Source organism: Adiantum capillus-veneris, chromosome 1 (assembly GCF_014529385.1).
Source record: "Adiantum capillus-veneris isolate H3 chromosome 1, ASM1452938v2, whole genome shotgun sequence".
NCBI classification, from domain to species: domain Eukaryota; kingdom Viridiplantae; phylum Streptophyta; class Polypodiopsida; order Polypodiales; family Pteridaceae; genus Adiantum; species Adiantum capillus-veneris.
Window position 1 is genome coordinate 29,408,091 of NC_140931.1, and position 22,941 is coordinate 29,431,031.

At 41.7% G+C, this 22,941-nt stretch overlaps 2 pseudogenes; one reads left to right on the plus strand and one right to left on the minus strand.

Annotated features, from left to right (window-relative positions):
• Positions 1-2,818: 2,818 nt before the first annotated feature.
• On the minus strand, positions 2,819-3,626 carry LOC147464477 (uncharacterized; annotated as a pseudogene).
• A 1,621-nt stretch (positions 3,627-5,247) lies between these two features.
• LOC147464478 (protein IQ-DOMAIN 17-like) lies at positions 5,248-7,815 on the plus strand (annotated as a pseudogene).
• The last annotated feature ends 15,126 nt before the right edge of the window (positions 7,816-22,941 follow it).

Sequence of the window (22,941 nt, forward strand, 5' to 3'; positions counted from 1 at the left end):
ATTTCTCCCTTTGTTTTGTCCTAGTTTCTTGAAGATCTCTAGCAATAATATCAAGCTCGACTGGCTCACGCTCTCATAGCAACATGTAGATTTTTTCTGGCTCTGAATGAGGTACTATCTCATCGTCATCCAACCCACGCTCAAATTCTTGCACATATGCAGAGCTATTATGATCATATGTTAGAGGGTCCTCATTAAAAGAGGTCTCCATGTCTCATATTAAAATAGCTTCTTCAAATGGATTAGAGTCCATCATTCTGATGGGGATTACATCATATATGTCATCATCACAAAATTTAGTCCTTTATTTTAGTGCACTTACATTAAGAGTGGACAAGATTTGTATCCATTCATGGGGATCTATGAGGTCTTCTAGAAACGGATTCAAATGCACTATGTGTTCACTTAGTGCTTGATCCACCAATTTCATATTCACCAAAATAATCTCTTGGATAGGTTTCTTAAAGATCCGATCATTTGAATCATTGGATTCATCTCGCATGAGTCTTCGCTGAAGTCAATGATAATCTTGAGGAATAGGAGTCAAATTCATCTATAGGAGTGCGAACTACATCCCTATAAGTGAAATCTTGTAGATTCACTCGAGTGATGGAATCCTCATGCCATAGATAAAGGTAATTGTAACCCCAATCCTGGACTACTTTCATTTGTCGCATGAATGTTCTTCCCAATATCGTAGTTGGTGTTCTTCTTGAAGTCAACTACGATGAAAGTATGTTCATACATCACACCACAGGATTCCATAGTAACCCTGCATATAATTCCCAATGGTCTTTCCAAGTTCTCGTTGGCTAGTTGTAGATCCATGGTTGTCGTAACCATAGGCAAACTTCACCATTTCTTCCAAATAGCCTTAGTTGCGATGCTTATTCTTGCTCCCGTATCTAGGATAGCCAAACTCTTGACTTTCCCCATTCATATTGGTAGCATGGAATTTCCTTTGTCCCTCTCTTGCTTTTTGTACTTCTTCATCTTGTTAAGGGGCACCCTTTTGACTTTCTGTTTCATTTCTAAGAACTCTTGGGCTTTTAAATATGAGGGGACAAGTTGTAGAGCATCATGTATTTGAGTCCACAACTCTGGTTGGTGTCTCAATAATTCCCGAAGTGGTAATGTGGTTCTTAGTGGGGTTGACAAAATGTCTCGTATATGTGCTATGGTCCCATTTTTGAGAATTCTCCTCAAGGCTAGACTAGACTCCCATAGACTTTCAAAAATTAGGTTATGAATCTCCTATGTAGGAAGCCATGGAGTTGGCCGCTTCACTCTTCGTTAAGCTCAATGGTTCGTGTGCTTCTTATGGAGTTTCTTCTATAAGGTTGGGTAGTGTTGGTAGAGAATCTGGCACTAATATGGTTTTAGCCTTATCTCCCTAAGTCTCCTTTTGGTCCCTTATCTCTTGCTTTTTTGTTTTCTCTGAGTTTTCTTTTGAGTTTCCGTGGCACTTCCCTCTTTGTCATGGTCTCCCTCCATGCCTTTTCTTATTTGTGACCTGGTAATTACATTAACGGGCACAACTTCCTTAACATTGTTGGATTCACTCAAAGGTTGTACCACATCAATGAATCCTAGAGTAGTGCGCGGTATGGTGGATGGTTTGACTGCTTTACTTAGGCAATCTTTTGATAGATGCTCAATACTACAACCTTCATAGTATCGAGGGGCTCTTGGCTAGCTTGGTCCTCTTGGTGCTACATTGTTTTCAATCCTCCTAGGATAGTCTCTGGCCCAATTCTCTAAACCACATTCAAAGAATGGCCCTGCTACAGTGGATATGTTAGGATGTGCGTGGCTCTTGGTTGGTTGTATCCTCCTTGTTGTGTATACTCTCTATTGGTTAAAAGCATAAGAGTCTGAGTGTTCATGGTGATCATTTGATCTGGATTCAAATTATCATAATCTTGATTGTAGTCTCCCATAGGATTGAGAGTTAAAAGTTTTCTTACCCATAGCCTAAGTAAATTTGGACCAATTTTTGGGACCTATGGTCCTCTTCATGAGCTATATAGTGTAACACAATAGGATTGGGGGGTGTTGATTGAGTGCCTAGGGCTGGCCTAACCTTGTCAATTGATGATATTTGGTTTGGTTGAGAAAATGTTGCTTATGATGGTGCTCCTCCTATCTCTCTAAGGTATCTCTGACAACTATAGCACTCATTGGTCTCATGGTTTCCCCATCTTCTACAAGGCTCGCACCATTTCAAAGGTGATGCACTTGGTTCTCGAGCACAGAAAGAGTTGTGAGAAGGCCTGCTAGGGTTCATTCATAGGACTTGTCTAAGCCTATGGATTACTTGGTCTGCTATGTTCTGAGCTTCAGCTTCTAGCCTATCACTTCTCATACTCATCACTCTTTGATTATCTCTAGAGGGGTTTCCTTGTCTATTATCATCTATTCTCTGGGCTTCAAAGAAATAGACATCAGTCTGTGTGATTTTGTGAGAAAAGAGTCATATAGATTTGATGATCCTGCAACCCTTCTAAGAAACAAGAAATAAGGCGTTCCTCCTTCGGAACTTTGGATTTCGGACATCGAGCAGTGTATTGCTTTAGTCGGTCTATGCTTGCCTTTACTATTTTGTGTTCCTCTTGCTTGAAGTTAGGATTTTTGTTGCATTGTTATGTTTAATCCCAATTTTGGAGTGTGCCTCACTGAATTGTTTTATGAGTACTGCAAAATTGTAGAGTACGTATGACTTGAGTGTCTGAAACTAGGAAAGAGGTGTCCCTCCTGGAGTCAAACCAAACTCTTGTACTTTCATGTGTACATTTATGATTCCCTCTGCATATAAAAGCTAGTGATAAGATGCCACATGTTCATATAGATCTCTTGTTCCATTGAACTTCTTGATGAACTTTTGAAGGCTCGTGGGTCTTATTTTCTTTGCTAAGCTATCGTCTGGTCTTCTCCTAGTTTTATCCCTCATATATTTCCTAGGTTCGGGCCTTGTTATGGGGATTATTAATCTATCTCTTGAAGTCCCGTAATGCCCCTTATCCGCTCTACTTACCCTTGGATTGATAGACCTAAAAGACTCTCTATGAGGAACTCCTCATTCTTGTTCAGGAATGGGTGTTCTACCTCTTACACTCATATTTAGGCTAGCAAACGCCGATGTTAGAGGAGGCATGTATGGGGGAGTTGGTACGTCGTATTCCTCTTCCCTAGGCCTTGCCATAACTCCTGGTACTATACGAGCTTCCTCTCTAAAAACCTATTTGTCATGCCACATATAATGTCCTAATCTGTCTGGTGAAAGAGCCTCATATTTGTTTCCCAAGTGTCGTGTATGCTTATAGGGAGAGAATCCCTTCCCTCAAAGACAAAAAGCGTTGTTTCTGGTGGGTATTCAAGCCATCTGTGGTAGTTGTTCTATAAACTATTCCACACGTGTTTTGGTACAAGAGCACACTGGCATTGTCCACATATACCCTTTTTACTTACATAATGTAAATTGGGATTGAAACATCAATAGGTCTAGATGTTACCTCTTCCAATCCCATCGATGTCAATGGTGGTGTACTTGGTTTAAAGCCCACTGTTCGTGAAGGTCTTTGAGGAGGTGAATCCTCTCGGTAATCCATCAAATTTGGGGTGGACATTGTGCATCCTTCCTTTCCAAGGTGTATTGTGCCTATGGAATTCATATGCTCAAAATAAGGTGTTAGCACATAATGTATCCCAATTAAGTTCATGTATTGGTCTCCTTGAAAGTTGACCCATACGTTTGACTCACAACGGGATAATATATCCTCTATCTTGACCATTATGTGGCTCTCCAAATCTCCATATAGTTTTGCACCATGTACATTGGTTCGTATATACAATAGTTTAGTGTCAAAATGGAGTCCATTGAGACCATGGAGTCCAAGCAATGTATTTGCTTTAAGAAATCATATGACAAAGTAGATTGGTACCTCTTTAGAGATGGAATTTAGAAAGTTTAGTGTGTGCCTCCATAGAAGTACTTGTAGCATCAAGTTGATTACCTTTCTGCCCTTCTTCATTGGGGTCAACACCATTCAGAGCTGGCATTATCGGTCACTTGTTTGAATTGCCTCCCACTCCTCCCAATTTTACCTAGCTAGTGGGTCATAGCCCCTCTTTTGTAGCTTATATCCCTTGAGAGCATGGGAGCCAAGTCTCTAGGGGTGGTTTTTTATGACTAAGGATAGGATCTCGTTTAAGAGATTTTCCAAAATTATTTTGTCTAGAATGCCCATATGAGGCTTGTGCCATTTGTATGCGTCAAATCCCTTTGGGCAAGCGCGAGACACATTTGTGCACCTATGGTACTTGGGCCAAGAGCCTGCCATGATAGTAGCCACATGGGGGTAGGTGGAGTCACTTCATGAGAGCAATCTTGTGGAAAGGGCAAGTGCCACAACCACTATGAACATCTAAAGGAGCATAGGCGTCCCTCCCAAAGAGGTTAGAGGAATTTGCACACACAACAAAGAATCTGAGAGTCCAAGACTCTACTAGGAGCCCAATTGAGAGAGAGAGAGAGAGAGAGAGAGAGAGAGAGAGAGAGAGAGAGCGTGCGTCATGGTGTGGCTGGTGGCCGATAACCTTGGTGTTGCCTCGAAGGTCTTTTCCTAGCAAGCTAGGATCTAGATATCGCACAGGTAAGACAATGTGGGGGTAACAAGGGAGGGGGGTTGGGACATGCTCAGGCAAGAACAGTCCATGCCCGCTTTGCCCCCCCCCCCCAATTAGATTTAATAAAATTAAAAAAAGAGCAACAAACAAGAATACCTTTCTCAACGAAAGAAAGGAGAGATATATCCCCCCCTTCTCTCTCTCTCTCTCTCTCTCTCTCTCTCTCTCTCAAGAATTGGGCTTGAAACCCTTTGTATTACTTGAAATATTACATAAAAAAGGCCAACTGCCATCAACATACACCAAATACATAAGATGGTAATTATCCTAGGCTCAAAACACACTTATTAACCTGAGATAAATAGGAGAATTACAAATCTGAGGGGAAAACCCCAAGAGTAGTGCAAGGAAAAAGATATAAGCAGTAGGGATAAGTGAGGGCCATGCTAATTGCATTGTGTGTGTGCGCACGTGTGTTTGCTTGTCTTTAGTGTGTGTGGTTGTATGGTTTGTGCATGTACACACGCTTGGTAGGTAATGTTAGGGTTTGTATGTGTGTTATGTGTTTTTTTCTTATTTTGGATGTGTTTTGCTTGGTGGGGTCATGATTAGGGTTTTGGGGCCATTTTGTGTTGGTGTGTCTCCTTTTTGCTTGGGCTGGTCGGTTGCGTGGGGTTTCCTCTCCTCTTTTTGGATTTGTGGGTTGTACTTTATCTTCGGATTCCACTGTCTTCCCAGTAGATTCTTGTACGAGCCCGTCCTACACTTTGTTGTTACTTTTGCAAGTGTTGCAGACTTGCAATGTTCTCTTGGAGCTGCCCCTCTTTGTGCTATGGATTTGCTGATGATTTTGCAAGTGGGATGCTACTTCTATATATTAGAGGTTTTGTTGTACGAGCGGTGCTGCTTGGTGTGGATGGTGGCCGACAACCTTGGTGTTGCTCTGGAGAGTCCGTGATGCGCACATATATTTTCCTCCTTGTACCGTCCATGGGGTTTGATGTCTATCTTGAGGGATTTTTCATCCTTGGTATATCTGGATTTGACATTCCTTGTAATTACAACATACCAAGGATATATTTACAACATATCCTTGGTATGCTCACATTCAGATGGCATGGCTACCAGGTAAATGTATGTAGGTATGCCTGCGAATGCACGTGTATGTATTAATCCAGCTGATCTTTAAAGGGCCTGCCTTCTGTATGTATCTATCTATGCTTAGTCATTCTAGTGAAGAATTAATTCAACCTTACATTAAGCTAAACCCACTGCTACCATATTTGACACACATGAATGTTACACCTCTTTCTGTTCTATTTTCATTTAATAGGCATGGCATGCCCTCCGAGCTCTGAAGGGGCTGGTGAAGCTACAGGCATTCATGAGGGGTCACATAGTGCGGAAGCAAGCAGCCATCACACTGAGGTGTATGCAAGTGCTGGTTCGTGTGCAGGCGCGGGTACGTGCATGCCGTGTACGCATGTCTGAGGAAGATCAAGCAGTTCAACGCCAGCTCTTCTACCGACGCCAGCAGGAGAGCCGCCCTAGAAGATCCATGGTATCAGAAATCCCTCTTCCTAAGAAAACGTTTTTTGTTCCTTGTAATACTCATTTTGCTTATGTTGAAACATTAAATTCTAATTAGCACTAACATTATGTTCTTTGGGGTGTTCCAGGATCGGTGGATTGGTAACTCTGGTGCTGCAGAGCAATTGAACAACAGACAGGAAGGCTCCAATCATGCCTCCAAGCGTGATCGAAACACTAACGGAGGATCCGAACAAGTAAACATAAATTGGCTCTTATAAAAAAATTTCATAGACAACTTCTTTTAGTTTCTCTTTCTCAAGTAATTTATGGTTTCTGCCCCTAAGAGAAGAATCCTTGCTATCAAATTTTTTATCTGTTTCAATTTTTTTTCACAGCTGTGGAAAGGTCTGCCCAAGCAAAACTCAATGGTAATAGATGGCGAGCCAGACAAGAACCATTGGGGTTGGACATGGCTGGACAGATGGATGGCAGCACGACCATGGGAAATCCCCATTTTTGACGAGCTTATGAATGGCATGATGGAATGCCGGCTAAAATAGTTGAAATGGACACTGGTCGCCCACGGCCGGGTGGGGCCCTTAGCACCAAGCGCAGGAATGGTTCCACCTCCATTGAGCATAGCATGGCTTCCACACCTCATCAACCCCCAACTACCAGCCCCGATTCACGCCCACACGTCCGCACCACTTGAACCTTTACATTGGCCAAACTAGCCCGAGTGAGGGGAGTGGCCACCATTCCATCGCCAGCCCCGTTTCGGACAGCGTTTCCCCCGCCATAATACATGATCTTAGCCCCGTCGATTTTAATCTCCGTGCCAAGGTGGACAGCGTCCTATCTACTGCCCAGAGTAGTCCGCGATCCAGGACAGGTGGTGGTAAGTAGAGTGGGCTCGGTACACGTCATGGGCCCCATGATTTTTATGATGATAAGTACTCAGAGGATTTGGGTGCCTACCCCAATTACGTGGCCACCTCTCAATCAGCCAAGGCTAAGGTAAGGTCACATAGTTCACCCAAGCAACGGCCTGACCCGCCTGAATTGATCAAGGTGGGTGTGGGGTCAAAGAAGCGGCTATCACTCCACGATAGGGGTGTCCGCCCAATGATGCCTCCATCGCTGTTCGTATGCAACGCTCCTCCTCACAAGTGCGCTCTGCTGTGAAGGGCTTCCCTCCAAATGTGGCCCCTCTCCGGCTTGACCGCTCCTCCTTGTCCCTCCGGGATAGTGACACCTCTTCTGTCAATGGTGACTTCCGCTGGGCCTTCAAATGAGTCCTTTACCTCCTCCCTCTCTTCTCAATCTTGTAGTGTACATCACAACTCTTGTGAACAAGAGAAATTTGCATCTTAATTTACATAGTTGTAGACAAACAGAGAAATTTGATACACTATTTTTTCTTCAACATTGTAGTATTTCATTTCTTCCATTGGTGAGCTGGATTGGGGATGAGGTTATAGGGATGAGTCGAGGTCTTCCACACCCCACCCAAATTATTGATTTAGTTTTTAAAGACTAGTGGCCTATGGATGACATGGTGGCTTCGTTGAATAACAGAGTTTTGTTAATATAAGCTTTTCAATTGATTATCAGCTCATACTACAAATTACCAAAGAGGATCCTAAAATTTTTCTAGCATATGGCTCATGTCGAGAGAGAGAGAGAGAGAGAGAGAGAGAGAGGTAGGTTTATAACAAGCCATAAATGAGGGTTTGAAATAAACCCAAGTTTAGGGTATGGGTCATGTTGTGTGTGTGTGTGTGAGAGAGAGAGAGAGAGAGGTTTATAACAAGCCATTAATGAGGGTTGAAATAAACCCAAGTTTAGCGCAAATCTTACGTTCTAATTTTGATATGAAATTGAGAGTCGAGCAATGTGCGGTAAAGTCTTTTTTCTTAGCCGGCTAAATTTCCTTCGAGTTACTACGAAACTTGAAAGTGATGTGGTGCAAGCTGTCTTTATGATCATGCGGTGACTTATGAGGTCCAACTGATTGGGTGATGGCAAATGTGAGGATGGTGCGCGGACCATATCCACTCGGAGCAATGTGTCGGATTTTGGAGTGATGGAGTTGCGATGATACCATGAAAGTGATGTGGTGCAAGTTGGCTTTATGATCATGTGGTGACTTATGAGGTCCGGCTGATTGGGTGATGTGACGATGGTGGTCGGACCATATCCACTCCGTCGAGGATGGGATTTGTCAGGCTCAACTGTAGCAAGGCTCATCTTTGAGTTTAGCACCTTGGAGAAGCGTGCAAATATCGCATCAGCATAGTCAAGAAACAGAGGTCTCAGCATCGGAGGCTAAGCGAGCATCCATGACTAAGAGGGTAGAAAGCATGAGAAAGCAAAGGCAACGAGGGTAAAGAGAGCGAGAAAATGACAGAATGAATATGGGCTACTAGAGAATGAGACAAACTAAAAAACTTCAACTTACACTTTGTTTTGGGCACCCACTTAACATTATGGCCGCCCAATTAATAATATGGGTGCCCACTTATAATTTTGAGGTAGACTTTATCAAAAATTTTAATGACCATAAATTTTTTAAAACAAAAACACCACTTACCGCCACAAGACCATTGTCTATAAAAAAAAATTAAAACTGCCAAGAACATCTATGTTCAGGATGTCTATCGATCTATCAATCTATTTATCTCTCTATCTATCTAATTTATCTAACGATCGATCTATCTATCTATCCATCTAGCTTTGTCTCTATCTATCTATCTATCGAAGTGTTGCCTGTAAGGACTCTTGCTTTTTCTTTCATAGTCAAGCCTTGCTTTCACATGTTTGGTCCTTGGAGCTTTGGGGCTTCGATCCACGAACCTCAAAACAACATGGGTTTTCAAACTCACAACAAAGGTCTTTGAGTGTAGGTGATCTCACCAATAATGCCCAACAAGTGGAATAATGTCCTTTTTCTAGTCTGTCTTCTATTCCATCGATAAAATTAATTGGTTGGCATTGGGTACAAAATAAAGCATTGTTTTTTAACATCATTAGATCAATATTCTTATGCTTTGCTTGATCCCTATCTTTGTAAAGTTTGCTACAAAGCCCCTTTTGAAAGCGTCAAAAATTGTGAAAGCATGCAGATCTAAAGCTTGGAACCAGGAAAAGGCCTTCCCTTCTAGTATCAATTCAAACCCTTCAAGAAAGGTATGGAGATTAAACACTTTCTCAACTCTAGTTACTTGTTTAAATGAAGCCAAATGATCATATGGATCCTCGGACCCATTAAATTTCTTGATCCATTTTTGAACATGTGATGATTTGGTCTTGTTACGTGATGGATCCTAGGATGATCTACCATACATAAACCCTATAAATGCTATCAATGTGTGAAGCGTTGATTATTTAGTGACAGATTGAATAGGTAATATTGCCACAAGCCTAAAGGGCAAAAGTACCAAAATAGGCAATAATTACTATTCTCCAAAAATGATACAAATAGGGTTGAATCGACATGTGGGTTTATTCATTGTGAAGATAATATCAATATATTTGCTTCGAGTTTCCAACCTCATTGATCAGATGTATCAGCTAAGAATGGAGATTTAATCGTTAACACAACCATCTTGTGGGAATGTATAATGTTTAATGTGAATAGGATGAAGCCCAAGCCAAAGTGCAATGTAATGTGAAGAAGCAATATAGGCTTGCAAGATCTACAAATCATAACCAGTGTTATGTAATTATCCTTATTTCTAAAGAATGCGAGCCTAAGTTATTAGTCCTAGCTTTGGACCTAGGTATAAAAGTGAACACTCAACTTGGGGCTTTTTTGTCATTTCTCTCAAAGAGCTGTCCAAGTCTAGCTCTCCTCTATTCTAAGATTACTTCAGGTTTCCATAGCTTAAGAAACCCATTGTAATCGATTTTTTGTGACTAATATATGAACTGGACAATGACTTCTTTCTTCTTCTTTTTTACTCTTGCAATGTCTATGTGAGCAATGCATGCTTCCTGCTTAAGTGATTAAGTGATTGATGCTTATGTGTGCTTGCTTGTTAGCTTAGCTGATAGCATTGTTGTCTTTCATCAAGTAGTGTGGGTTGAGTTAATTAGTGTTTGAGCTTGCATGAAGCATTGTATGCATGTGCGGTGTGTGTGAGTGAAAGAATGTTTGCCTTTGAGTGCTAGTTCATTTCTCCATTGCTTGATTAGAGTAGGATTGTGAGGACAAGGGTCCTCTAGACAAAGGTCCAATCATGCAGTTCAATGGGCGTCCTAATATGAAACGTCCAACTAACTAGGGTTAGGACCTATATAAGGACATGGTTGGGTGGTGATATGCACTTAAGCACATTGGGCAGGTAGCCTACAAGTTAGCACTTTCGGAGCATCCTAAAGTTTATCTTGTCTTTCATTTTAGCCGTTTAAGAAAACAGCTAGGACAGAATGATAATATTGTTGACACAAGAGTGTTAGTGGATATTATTGAGCCACCTAGTGTTTCTCATGAGCCAGAATGTATCCTGGAAAGGCATGAGCAACATACTAGATATTATGTTCGCCAACAAGTATTGGTAAAATAGAAAGATAGACCTGAAGAAGGGTCTACATGGGAGACTTTAATGGAGAAGCCGATCTAGTATGGGACGATGAATGCACATTTCAACACTTTATGAGGTTTGTTGGATGCGCTCTACCACACCAACTAGAGACCTTTGTTTGGGTAACCACAGTTGCAGCTCCTTACAAGAACATGTCCTCCATGACAAATCTTTTTTGCACTTTTGTGCAAGCACAAGTGTTGTCACTATCCAATGGGTCCGTTCAACCTATGGAAGTACTGATTTCTCTCAAGTTCGAGGACCAACAACAACAATAAAGGATGTTGCACTCAAACATGTGACCGTTCCAGAATTTAAAGGTGAAGAACGTAAGCGCAATAAAGATGTTGTCCAAACCTATCTATACAAGTGGAGTGACATTCATTATCTACGAGGTACACAGGATCATGCTACGACAAATGAGACTAGTTTCTCTTCAGGGGAAGGCCTACAAATGGTGGATGTCCATCCCTATTATGACTCGTCCAAAGTCTTGGGAAGAGTTCAAAGATGTCTTTTGCAAGGAGTTCTTGCCCGACAATGAACAATCCAAGAATTGGACTGCTTGGGATGCGTGCCGCATGGGCAATTTGTCTCACACAAATTACATCTCCAAGTATAGAGAGATTATTCTCAAGCTTGATGATCTCAATGAATTCTAAAAGCAAAGAGGCTTCTATGAGGTCTCAATCAAGATTATAGACTTCATGTTAAATCTCATTATCCAAACTCGTTGGATGAAGCAATTAAGCATGCTCAGACATTTTATGATGATCTGGGAAAAGAAAAGAAGGATGTTAATCGCTCAAGCACGGGCGATTGGTGATGTCACAGCTGTTCTCCTCCACGTAGAAAAGGATACAAGAAGCAAGTTGTATCTCCACAAGATAAGGGGGCTAAGAAAGCCAAGAGTTCCAAGGATGGACCCCTTTCATTAGAAGATTTTAAACGTGCCAAGAAGGATAAAGTATGCTACAATTGTCTTTCGAATAAGCATTCCAAGAAAGACTGTCCTCGTTTGCAAGGTAAGCAAACAAAAGCATATAAGAGAAAAGAGAAGGCTTTACACATGGTACACCGCTTGACCCGAGACTCGTCACCTAAGTACTCAGCAGTTGAGGTACTACATATCGAAGAGCAACATGAGTGTTATGTTACTGCCGCTATGTGGCAACCTAAATTTTGTCCTCATGAGTTGTTTCAGATGCATGGTACTATTAACAGACAAAGAGTTCATATTTTACTGGATGACAAGGCAACCCATAATTTCCTCAATTAGCCATTGATTAGTAGCTTGTTGGTTTATCACTTGGGAATGTGGGTTAGGGGAATGGTCAATAGAACAATAGGGCAATGGTGAATGGATAAGTCTTTTCTTCCTAGCTAAGTAGGTAACTCATAGCTCAATCATTCGGTAGAATGGGTATAGAATGAGTTCATAGGGATAGAATAGCTTGTGAAAGGTAGCCATTTAGTCAATAAGCTTTTCTTTCTTCTTGCTTGCATTCAAGGCAATGAATGGAGTCTCATGTGTGAGTGAATGGGCTAGCATCCTCATTGCTAAGCCTATTTGAGTAGCTTAATGGAGGTGATGAACGATTGACAAGCCACTCACATGCTATGCTAGAGATTCCCATGCCTTGACAAAGAAAGGGTTCCTCCATGAGCTAGCTGGGTTAAGCTCCCCGCATTCACCTCTCCTCTTCTTTGATAGGGTGAGCGTTGTGTGGAAGACACTATCAAATAGTGACCTCAATAATGAGCAAAGGACTGCACACACTGAATCAACGCAAAGACGAGTCACACATCCTTTCATACCTACACTGGCAATCCATAGATTTACCACTTGATCTCTTATGGATACGGAGTTCTTTTAGATAGGGTAGTACAACGTAGACCATCTAGACATCGAAGATCAAGACAACCAGTTTACCAATGGATGTATCACTAGATATAGTAGATTATCCCTAGATATGTGGAGTGAAGGACCAGACTCTTCACAACTTTGGAGAGATCAAGACTATACTACAAAGACCTAAGAGAGAGGTTGTCCACCAACACTAACCACTGGAGCTTTGATATACTTGAGCAACTGACACCTCACCTTCCCCCCCTTTCTTTATTCTTTGCTTACCTCACCTTCCCCCCCTTTCTTTATTCTTTGCTTATATAGCTTGTATTAGTTTTTGTATTCCCCCCCTCCCCCCCCCCCTCCCCTGTAGTGGATGCCTCTATATCACTTACCTTTGTCCCTTTGATATCCTAGTTATCCTCCTCCCTTTATGACACCCCCTCCAACTAGAGAGTTTCATTCCTAGTATGTTTTCTAGTTTTTCTCAATACAGTTGTATTATCTGTCTTGGTCTCATTGGTCATTTTGGCCTTTTGAAGATATTAATATCGCATTTCATTTCATTACATCTCTCTCTCTCTCTCTCCCCACATAGTACAAGGCTATCTTAATTTTTTGCCTTGTTTTACAATCTACTCCATTCTTATTCTGACTGAATCTTCCTAGTTGGCAATGTCCTCCTTAGTCACTAAGGAAATAAATTATTATTTTTTTCCAAAAAGTCACATACTAACAAGCTACCAAACTCTAATTTTCACATGAGAGGATTACTAACTTAAAAAAAGGATGTTTAATTTCTATGTCTCTTCACGTACAAACTACAAACTAGCTTTTGGAAGTTTCAAATATTTTATGCCTTTGCAACATTCAAATGTTTAAATATAATAAAGAATAAAAGAAAGTTTAAGCTTTTTGAGATGTGTGACTAGCTAACATACTCTTCTCATTGGAGAAGCAACTCCTTTCTTTCTATTCTTTATAGAAACTTTTTATTAAGAGTCTTCTTCCTAGTTGGCAAGGTATTTTTATGGAAGGTAATTTGGGGTACTCTACCGACGGGGGTGAAGATTCAGGAAAGAGGGGTTGGGTCAGATCGATGCTTGGGGTGTAGGGTGGCTAGTGAAGATCTGGCCCATCTCTTCATGGGTGGCTAAACTATCAAAGGCCTCGCAGGGAAAATATGCAAGTGGGTCCAAAGAACATGAAAAGTTGGATTTTACAAGATTGATTTATTCCTTGGAGGGAAGAATTCAGGTGGTCCTTCCCTCCTAAGCAGCACTCTAATCGTCGGGTACTTCTTCTTACATAATGTATGGCAGACAAGGAACCACCATTTGTTTGAAGGAGGCCTTGAGGTGGCAAGCTTCGCAGAAATTATACAAGAAAGCAAAGTACTAATATGGACGCTCAGGCGCAATCAACACTCAGAGGATTGGTCTAGGATTACTTGTGCCTTGTTGTCAGCAGAGGACATGCCTAGGACGGGAAAAAATCTTGGCCATCGGTAATTAAAAGATCTCAGAAGAATAGGATAATGGACCTTATGTATCAAGGATAAACAGGCGAGTTGATAGGGATGGCTCCCTTGATAGCCGATGTAAGTATGGTCCTTGGATGATGTCATGGCTCAACACGAGCATGACAAGACCTTTTAATTATTTGGGTTGATTAATATAATTCACTCACGATTGTGAGTTTTTTTTTTTTTTAAATTTATTTAAAGAATCTTCTTCACTTGTCTTCCCTTCCCTTCCCTTGGCTTTCCATTTTGGCATGTGCTTTTGTAATAGCGTGACTTCTTTTTTTGGATCGTTTTTTGGCATGGGGTGTATAATATATATGGAGTAACTCTTCTTCGTATATTCTCTCGAAAACAAATCTTCTTCGTTCTCCTTTCTCTTTCTTTTGGTTGAATATTGCCAAGTGGTAAGGCCCTCTTTAGTAACAATGTAAGGACAGAAGATCTTTTAATATAATCATGTATAATCAAATAGTTCTAAAAAACAGATCTTCTTCATTCTCCTTTCTCTTTCTTTCGATTGAATATTGCCTTATGGTAAAGCCTCAGCACTAAAGGGCACGAGGCATTAAATGAAGCTCCAGAGGTGGGATCTACGGTTGAGAAGCTCGGGCACAAAAGCAGAGGCGTACAGGGACGTAGGATGCAGCAGAAGTAAACTAGGACGTCGAAAAATAAACTTGGACATGGGCACATCTGTCCACGTTGACTTATCATGCGTTTGTTGCACACCATGGTCAACATATGCGCATGGGGGGTTGGATAAGCCATGTGCCTTACCCAACGCCCACCCAGGTTCGAATCGTGTGAGCAGCACCCCACGTCCCATTTTTTTGAGCCCTCAAATCTCCTTGAGATTCGTGCGCGCACCCTCAACCGTGGATCCTATCTCTTTGCTCTCGTGCCCTTTAGTGCTGAGGATGGTCAGGTCCTCTTTAGTCTCCCAAAAGAAAGGGAAAGAAGGATCTTTTAGTGAAATCATGCATGCTTAAATAGTACACACCTATCTATATATTAAGGAGACAAGTCCCTTTGCCACATGGCAGTAGCACATGGCAAGGGAATCTCCTTTTTACTTGAGAGAGAGAGAGAGAGAGAGAGAGAGAGAGAGAGAGAGAGAGAGAGATTGATTCTAATTAGAAAAAAAGAGAGAGAGGGCCAAGATATAGGATTTTTAAACCCTTTGCCACGTGGTCGGTGTAGAATTTTTAATTTTAAAAAAAACATTCAAAAAAATGTGTTAATAATTTCTACGCAAGCTTTTACAACAGGGCAAGGAGTGGGCGACTCTAGAGTTGGCAGAGAGGGAGTAAATCATGGGCAGAATGGGCTCCTCATGGAGAGGGAGCGGGTAGCTCTAAGGTTCGTAGAGAGGGAGAGAATAAATGATAAAGTTCTCACTTTATGGTCATATACGTTGCAAAAAGATGCCTTTGTGTGTGTGTGTGTGTGAAGAGGGAGTTGGAACAAGTGTGTTTGCCATGGTAGGTGATCTCTCTCTCTCTCTCTCTCTCTCTCTCTCTCTCTCTCTCTCTCTCTAAGACAGACTCATATGTACATATTGTCTCTGTTTCTCTATCTATCTCTCTCTAAGCATGCTATTATGAGAGCAAGGACATGATAATGGTGTAGGTGAAGGCTTGTTGATGAAGCTGGCAACATGTCCTCTTCAATAAATATTACTGTAGAAAATTCCATAAGTCACTAGTTATTTGCATAAAATATTGAAGAAGTTCCACAAGTTTCCTCATCTGCATAAAAAAACCCCCAACTAGAAATTCATTGTACTTGTGTGTGTGTGTGTGTGTGTGCATGCACGCACATTGTCTGTGTTTGTAGGTTTTGATGATGGTTTTAGAGCTTATCCTACCCCAAGATCCAGTTTGTAAAACATTGTGCACACATGCTCTCATGGTAGTAGGGAAGACCGTGGAAAAACAGAGTAGGGAAGTGGGACAAAGAAGGCAAGGGTATGTTTTTGAGGGAGTCAAGGAATGGTAGGGAAAGCAAAGAGAGAGAGAGAGAGAGAGAGAGAGAGAGAGAGAGAGACGACAAGGTATGAGAGTGGAAGAGGTATGTGAGAGGTACACTGAAAGGTTCATTCTACTGGTGCAATTTGACTTACAATGATGCACAAGCCTACAGGAAAGCCATACTTTTAATTGCTAGGTGATGATGGTGTGTGCTTGCTGAAAAGCTATACTCTCAATTGCTAGGTGATGTCGGAATTTTCTTGCAAGGGTTTCTAAATGGAATGGACCTAAATAGTGGAAGATTGAGTTCATGTGTAATGAATAGGGTATACGGGATAGATGAGAGGGTCTTTAAGGCAGATCATGCACACACACACACACACATTGTGTGTGTATGTGTGTGTGTGTGAGTGTGTGTGTGTGTGTGTGTGAGAGAGAGAGAGAGAGATAGATAGATAGATAGATAGTTCTATTATCGTCCTGGGAGGTCAAATATGACCTATGGGACCAAATGAACATGTCACGTGGTGTGAGTGGAGTTCATAAGTGACTCTCGATGCTCAAAAATGGCTGAAATGAGCGTCGCAATAGAGAGTCCACATCGTGGTTGGGAGAGGAAGGTATGTAGGGAGAGCTCATGGCTGAATATATGGGGAAAAGAGGACCTAATGTGGTCAAAAGCTGAGCACTCAAGTAGTGTGTGGTACTCACTCTCTCGCACTTGACGAGGGCATAAGGTGCAAAGTCGATGACACTCCTCGCCAGTGCCCCAACGTCCTGTCTCACAGCGTAGAGAATGGGAGCTAAGACGAATGGAGGCAATGGTGCGGATCGCACTCAACGGGATGGGCTCAAGGATGTAGGAATGGGTTCGGTTACCTCGTTCCGAGAAGAAGAGAGATTTGTAGTTTGGGGCAACGTGTGTGGTGTAATGGCTGAAGCGAGAACCTCCGGATTTCTCCCAAGCCATGATACATTGGCGTTGTAAGAAGGCCTCATTAACTTGGGAGTCGATCGACGCATCCTTGACCAAGTGACATGCATCCCATCTTCCAAACCATTTCTTGATATCAAGCATCCACCCCGAACTTAGTATTTTGCTCTTGCATGTCTTTTGAACCTTTTGACTTGCTTCATATGCGATTCTAGGAAGTCGATGCAAAGGGCTACGTTGTGTCTTACGCATGTACTCCACAACCCTTTCCATGCCCAAGACCTCAATGGGAAGCGATCCGGACTCAAGAAGTAAGAGCATGTAGGGTGTTTGTGTCTTGACTTGGAGAAAGTTGGTGAGAAAACGCTTTTGGACATTCTCAAACTCTTTCCAAGTAGACTTCCCGATGCTTCCACCCCACACCTCCACTCCATAAAGAAGCACCGGTGTCACCAATGTGTCAAAGAGGTACTTTTTGAGAGCCCAACACTTGATCTCTCCTGCATTGCACATGTTCTCAAATGCATAATAAGCCCTCTTTCCGGCTTCCAAGCGACGCATTGCACAATCCTTCCATTTATGATTGGATGGAACCTCAAGGCCAAGGTACTTGAAGTGATCTACCACTTCAAGTTTCTCATTGTTGTATACAATGCATGGATTTTCGTCATTGAGGGTCTTTACAAGCATAACCTTGGTTTTGGATCCATTCACGATCAGCCCGCTATGTAGGCAAAAGCGTTCCAAGACACTCATAAGCTTTTGTGCATCTTCTAAGGTATGTGCCAAGAGCACTACATCATCGGCATAAAGCAAAAGCATGATCACCGCATTTCCAATCTTAACCTCTTCTATGCCTTCTTGCTGCATAAAATCAAGAACCATGTATTCCAATTCATCAATGAGTAGCCCAAAGAGGGTTGGGGAAAGTGGGCATCCTTGTTTGACACCAATAGTGCTTGCAAAAAATTCTGAAATTCCATCTCCCATACGTAATCGACATATCACTTTTTGGTAGATGCGAAAGACTGCATGCATAAATTCTCTCGGCACTTGAAGGCTTTGCATACGTCTCCAAAGATTTCCTCGCGGTACCATGTCAAAAGCTTTCTTGAAATCCACAAAGCAACAATACAACTTTTTTCCTTTCAATCGAGACGCTTCCATAAGAACTCGAAGAGTGACAAGGTGATCAATAGTGCTATGATGCTTTCGAAAACCTGCTTGGCCAAGCGCACGTTTGCCATTCTTTTCAGCCCATTCACTTATCTTCATCTCCATGATACATCCAAATAACTTTGCCATCAAAGAACCAACCATTATAGTGCGATAGTTGTTCACATTGTTTACATCTCCTCCTTTGTGCAAAGGTTTGATCCAATTTGCACTCCAATCATGAGGCATGCCATACTGAAGTGCAAGGTTAAACATATCGCATATCCAATATCGTGTTTTCTTGCTTGTCCATTTAATCATTTCAGCCTTGACACCTTGAAGGTCACCTGCCTTGCGAGTAGCAAGTTTCTCAAGCGCGCGGCATACATCTTCAATGGTAAAGAAGGGAGACATAAATGGAAGGGAGCTACAACCCTCCATCTTATCAACATTGGGTTGCTCATAGAGGTTCTTACAATGCATATACATATCCTCAAGAGTCAAGTCACCAAAGCTCTCAACGCGCTTGCCTTTTAGATTTTGCCAAAACTTGCCACATGCATGTGCTTTCTCTTGTGCTAAAAGAAGTTGTTTTTCGACTTCCCACCTTCTCCTCTTCTTTTGAACAAGTGCTTTGTATGTGTGTGAACATTCCAAGTAAACTTCCTTGTCTTTGATTGCATCCAATCTTAGCAAGTGTTTTCGGGATTGACTACATTCCATGTCAAACCATTTCTTCTTGGTGCTACCCTTCTTAGACCTTTTGCAAGACATGTGTTTCACCGAAAAGCATTCCTTCGCACAAGAGAAAATTACTTCTTTGAAAAATTTCCACTTGCATTCTAATGTTGGGCTCCCTTGATGCTCTATCATGCTTAACATTTGGTCCACCATATCAGCATATATAAGTGCTTGTTTGAAGTCTAGACGTAAGTACAAATGATTCACATCATGATTGGAGGCTACATGCTCGGGCCGTTTACCACACTTGAGGTCAATACATAACATCCTATGATCCGATTCCGGATTCCATTCACCAAGTGTAAAGCTTTGTATGCATTCTAGAGTGGCTTCTGAGAACAACATATAGTCAATCACGCTAGCACCATTGTGCTTTCTACATGTAAAGTCATTGGTGCCTTGCCATAGAGATACACCATTTGCAATGAGCATTCCGGTGCTATTGCACATATGTAGAAGTGACTTTCCATAGTGATCCACTTCTTTTGCATCATTAGAACTTCGATTATACATGTATGAGTCATCCACTCTTCTTGATACATGCGGCATGTCGACTTGTTGTGTGTCGTGTTGTAACATATTTGTGCGAGCATTCATGTCTCCAAAAACAATGACTTCACCTTGATCCTTGTAATGAGCAATGTCTTCCTCTAGTTCAACAAAGGGCTGATCTCTATCCATATTCAAGCGAGCATAAAAGTTGGAGTCATAGTGAGGAATGTAGCAGCCGGCCACAAACATGACTTGACCATTTGGTGGGCTGATTTTCAGCCATAAGTAGCGTTTATACTTATCTTCTTTGACAATGGAAACATCTTTCAAACCCTTTTTGGTCATACATGCTACGCCTCCTTGGCCTCTTCGTTGCTTTGCATTTTTGGCCCACATCAAAGAATGTACATCGTATTTGTCAAATCCAAGAATTCGTTGCGCATCATGCTCCCATGTTTCGACAAGAAGTATCACATCGGAGTCATTGGTAAGCTCATCAATGCCAATTCCCGCATTCCATGGATACCCGTTACAATTCCAAAAGCTTATTCGCAAGCGTGAGTTGGTCTCATAGATCATGTGTCCCTATTTGTTGGGTGGACTTGCATCCTCCTCAAGTGACTTTTTTTCTTGAGATGATACCTTAACCTTCTTGCTTCTTTCCTCGTATGCTTTGCGACGTACATTTTGTTGCATAAGAGTGCGATCCTCATATACATTACAACCCGTTCCTTTGAGGTAGATCCAACCATTGTCAAGGATGATCTTTCTCTTTACCTCATCAGCCATGGTACATACAATAGGTCTTTCTCCCGAGCGAGGGACTCCTTGTTTTCCAACTCGATGTGCACCATAAGCCATGATTCCTGACATGCCAAAGTGTGTAGCAAAAAACTCTTCAATAGCAACCGCAAGAGATTGGGGTGTTTCCATGCTTTCCTCCTTGATTCCACGAATGACGATGTTCTTTGAGCGTTTTTGTCGTTCTTGCAATTCTTGAGTGTCCACATTCTCTACATTCTTTGCTTGGACAACGGCTTGCGTGATAGGAGATGTAGAAACCACATTATCCTTACATATATCAGCCCATGATTTGGATGCATTTCTCATCTCACATACATCATGTCGTATTGTATCTATCGTTTCCTCTTTCAATACATGATCACTCTCAACTTTGCTCAAGCGCTCTTTCACTACATTCATGTCCACAAGAGAGCGTTTACATTCTTGAACTTCATTCTCAAGATGCATCAAGCGTGTTGTTTGCATTTCAAGAACCTTCTTGAGGTGCTCATTCTCCACAACGAGAACTCTTAAAGTACCATTCTCCATTGCAAGTGCGCGCAACTCTTCACCTTGCTTGTTGACGGTTTCTTGTAACGAGATCAAGTAACGAGAGAGAGAGAGAGAGAGAGAGAGAGAGAGAGATGTGCAGGAAATCTTGGGTTGTGTTGTGCAAGTGAAGGGAAGATAAACTCCATTGTTTTTTTTCTTTTTTTTTTTGGTGATAGGAATTTTAACAATGTTATCCATGTTTTTGGTCGTGTTCCTTGATGCTGTTCTACCTAAATTGTATGTTTCTCTCTATCATTTACAGAGATGTTTTAGCCTAGCTACCATAAACGCATTTGAAGCATGCTTTACAAGGTTTTGAGGTCTTCTCTATATGTAACAAGGGGGTTGTTCGTACATACCATGAGAAAAGTGCTCCCTTCCCAACATCTTAGAGATGGGTTAGGAAGAAAAAGTGTATAACTTTGTGAGCATGCCCTCAACCATATATGGTTGCCTTTCTCTAAGCATTACTATAGAAATGAGGAAGGTGTTGATGTGTGTGTGTGTGTGTGTGTGTGTGTGTGAGAGAGAGAGAGAGAGAGAGAGAGAGAGAGAGAGAGATGTAGAGCGCACATGGAACGTTCAGCCTTGCGTCCGATGGCAGAGTGAACGCATCAGGTAGGTCGTCACATTGCGCACATGAACTGCTCTGGCCAACGAGCGTTGCCAGTTGACGTACAACTGACGTATATGGTGCAGAGTACAGAGCAACCAAAGAGCTCCACGTAAAGCTGTTGCAACTTTTGCAGGTCTGGAAGTTCTTCAGGTGAGCTCCCGCCATGCGAACGTAGCAAACTGCTGTTGAACGGGTTGAAGGGGGGGGGGGGGGGGGGGGGGGGGGGCTCCATTGCGGCCACAACGTTGGTTAGCCATTTCTATGCGCGCGAAGGCGTGGGGGCCTTGCTGTGCTGGAATGCCCCTTTTCACCGGACATCCTTTGTGAACGGCGCATGTGCGCACCATAAGAGAGAGATGGCAACTCTAAACAAGATAGAGATTCAATACTTTAGAGAAAGTGTGAGAATATCAAATGCATATGTGTGTGTGTGTGTGTGTGTGTGTGCGCGCTCAATACACAATCTTTACCACTACCTAGATTGTTGACATGTTTGAAGCACATGTTGCAAAATCTCAATATCTCTCTCTCTCTCTCTCTCTCTCTCACACACACACACACACACACACACACACACAATCACACATGTGTGCATGCACACATAGACACGAAGGCCCACAACACATAAACTTTATGTATTTATTAATCATATAACTACATGTTATATTATTATAAAATCAATATATTTTGTATATGCATAAATTAATGTGAATTCAATTAAATCTATACTTGAATTATGAGTGAGTAAATATCTTATTGTTAGTGACTTTACTTGATCAAAATAAATCATTGTTTTAGATTTGTGTGTAGATTTCACACAATTATTACACACAAATACTCACACATTTGTATATGTATTCTTGAATGTTCTTTATTACATCTGCATTGCAAACCTGTATTAAATTATATGTAAATTTACATTCATTTATATAAGTATGGATGAATGTATACACACATTGATATGCATGCATATCAATACACATACATGTATGCACTCGTACACCGATGCATACTCATCTATACTTTATATTAAACCAAAAGTAGTTCATGTGCCATGTGTCAACAAATCAAATGTCCTGAGGAAAGGAGGGGTTATGTAATGGAATTTGCCTATTCAATTTGAGAATAGCGGAATTTAATGAGAGTACTTTCAAGAAATGATTTTGTGAGCATAGCGGGTAGACATAATTGAAGATAGCAACATAATCATAGCAATTAGTTAACTTGGCATAGACAATACTTTTGCAAGAGAGAGAGTTTAGAGAACATGACAACAATTGAGGACCGGATTTATGTGGAGCCGGTCCCCCCTCCAATAGGCATTTGTATTATGATTTCTCCCATAAAGAGAGACTTGTTACAATACAGTCTTTGTGTTCCTTGTGACCTAGGTGATGCCATGAAGATGGAAGGCTTCATGCACCACAAACATAACATAAACTTGAAGAAAGCTTTAACTATCCCAAGCCTCAGTCCCAAGACCTCAAACACCTTCGAAGGTGGAGAGAGCTAGCAGGGAATGAGGGTAGGGAAGAGGAAGAAGAAACATTTCGTAGGAGAAAGAATTAGTTCCTCACTT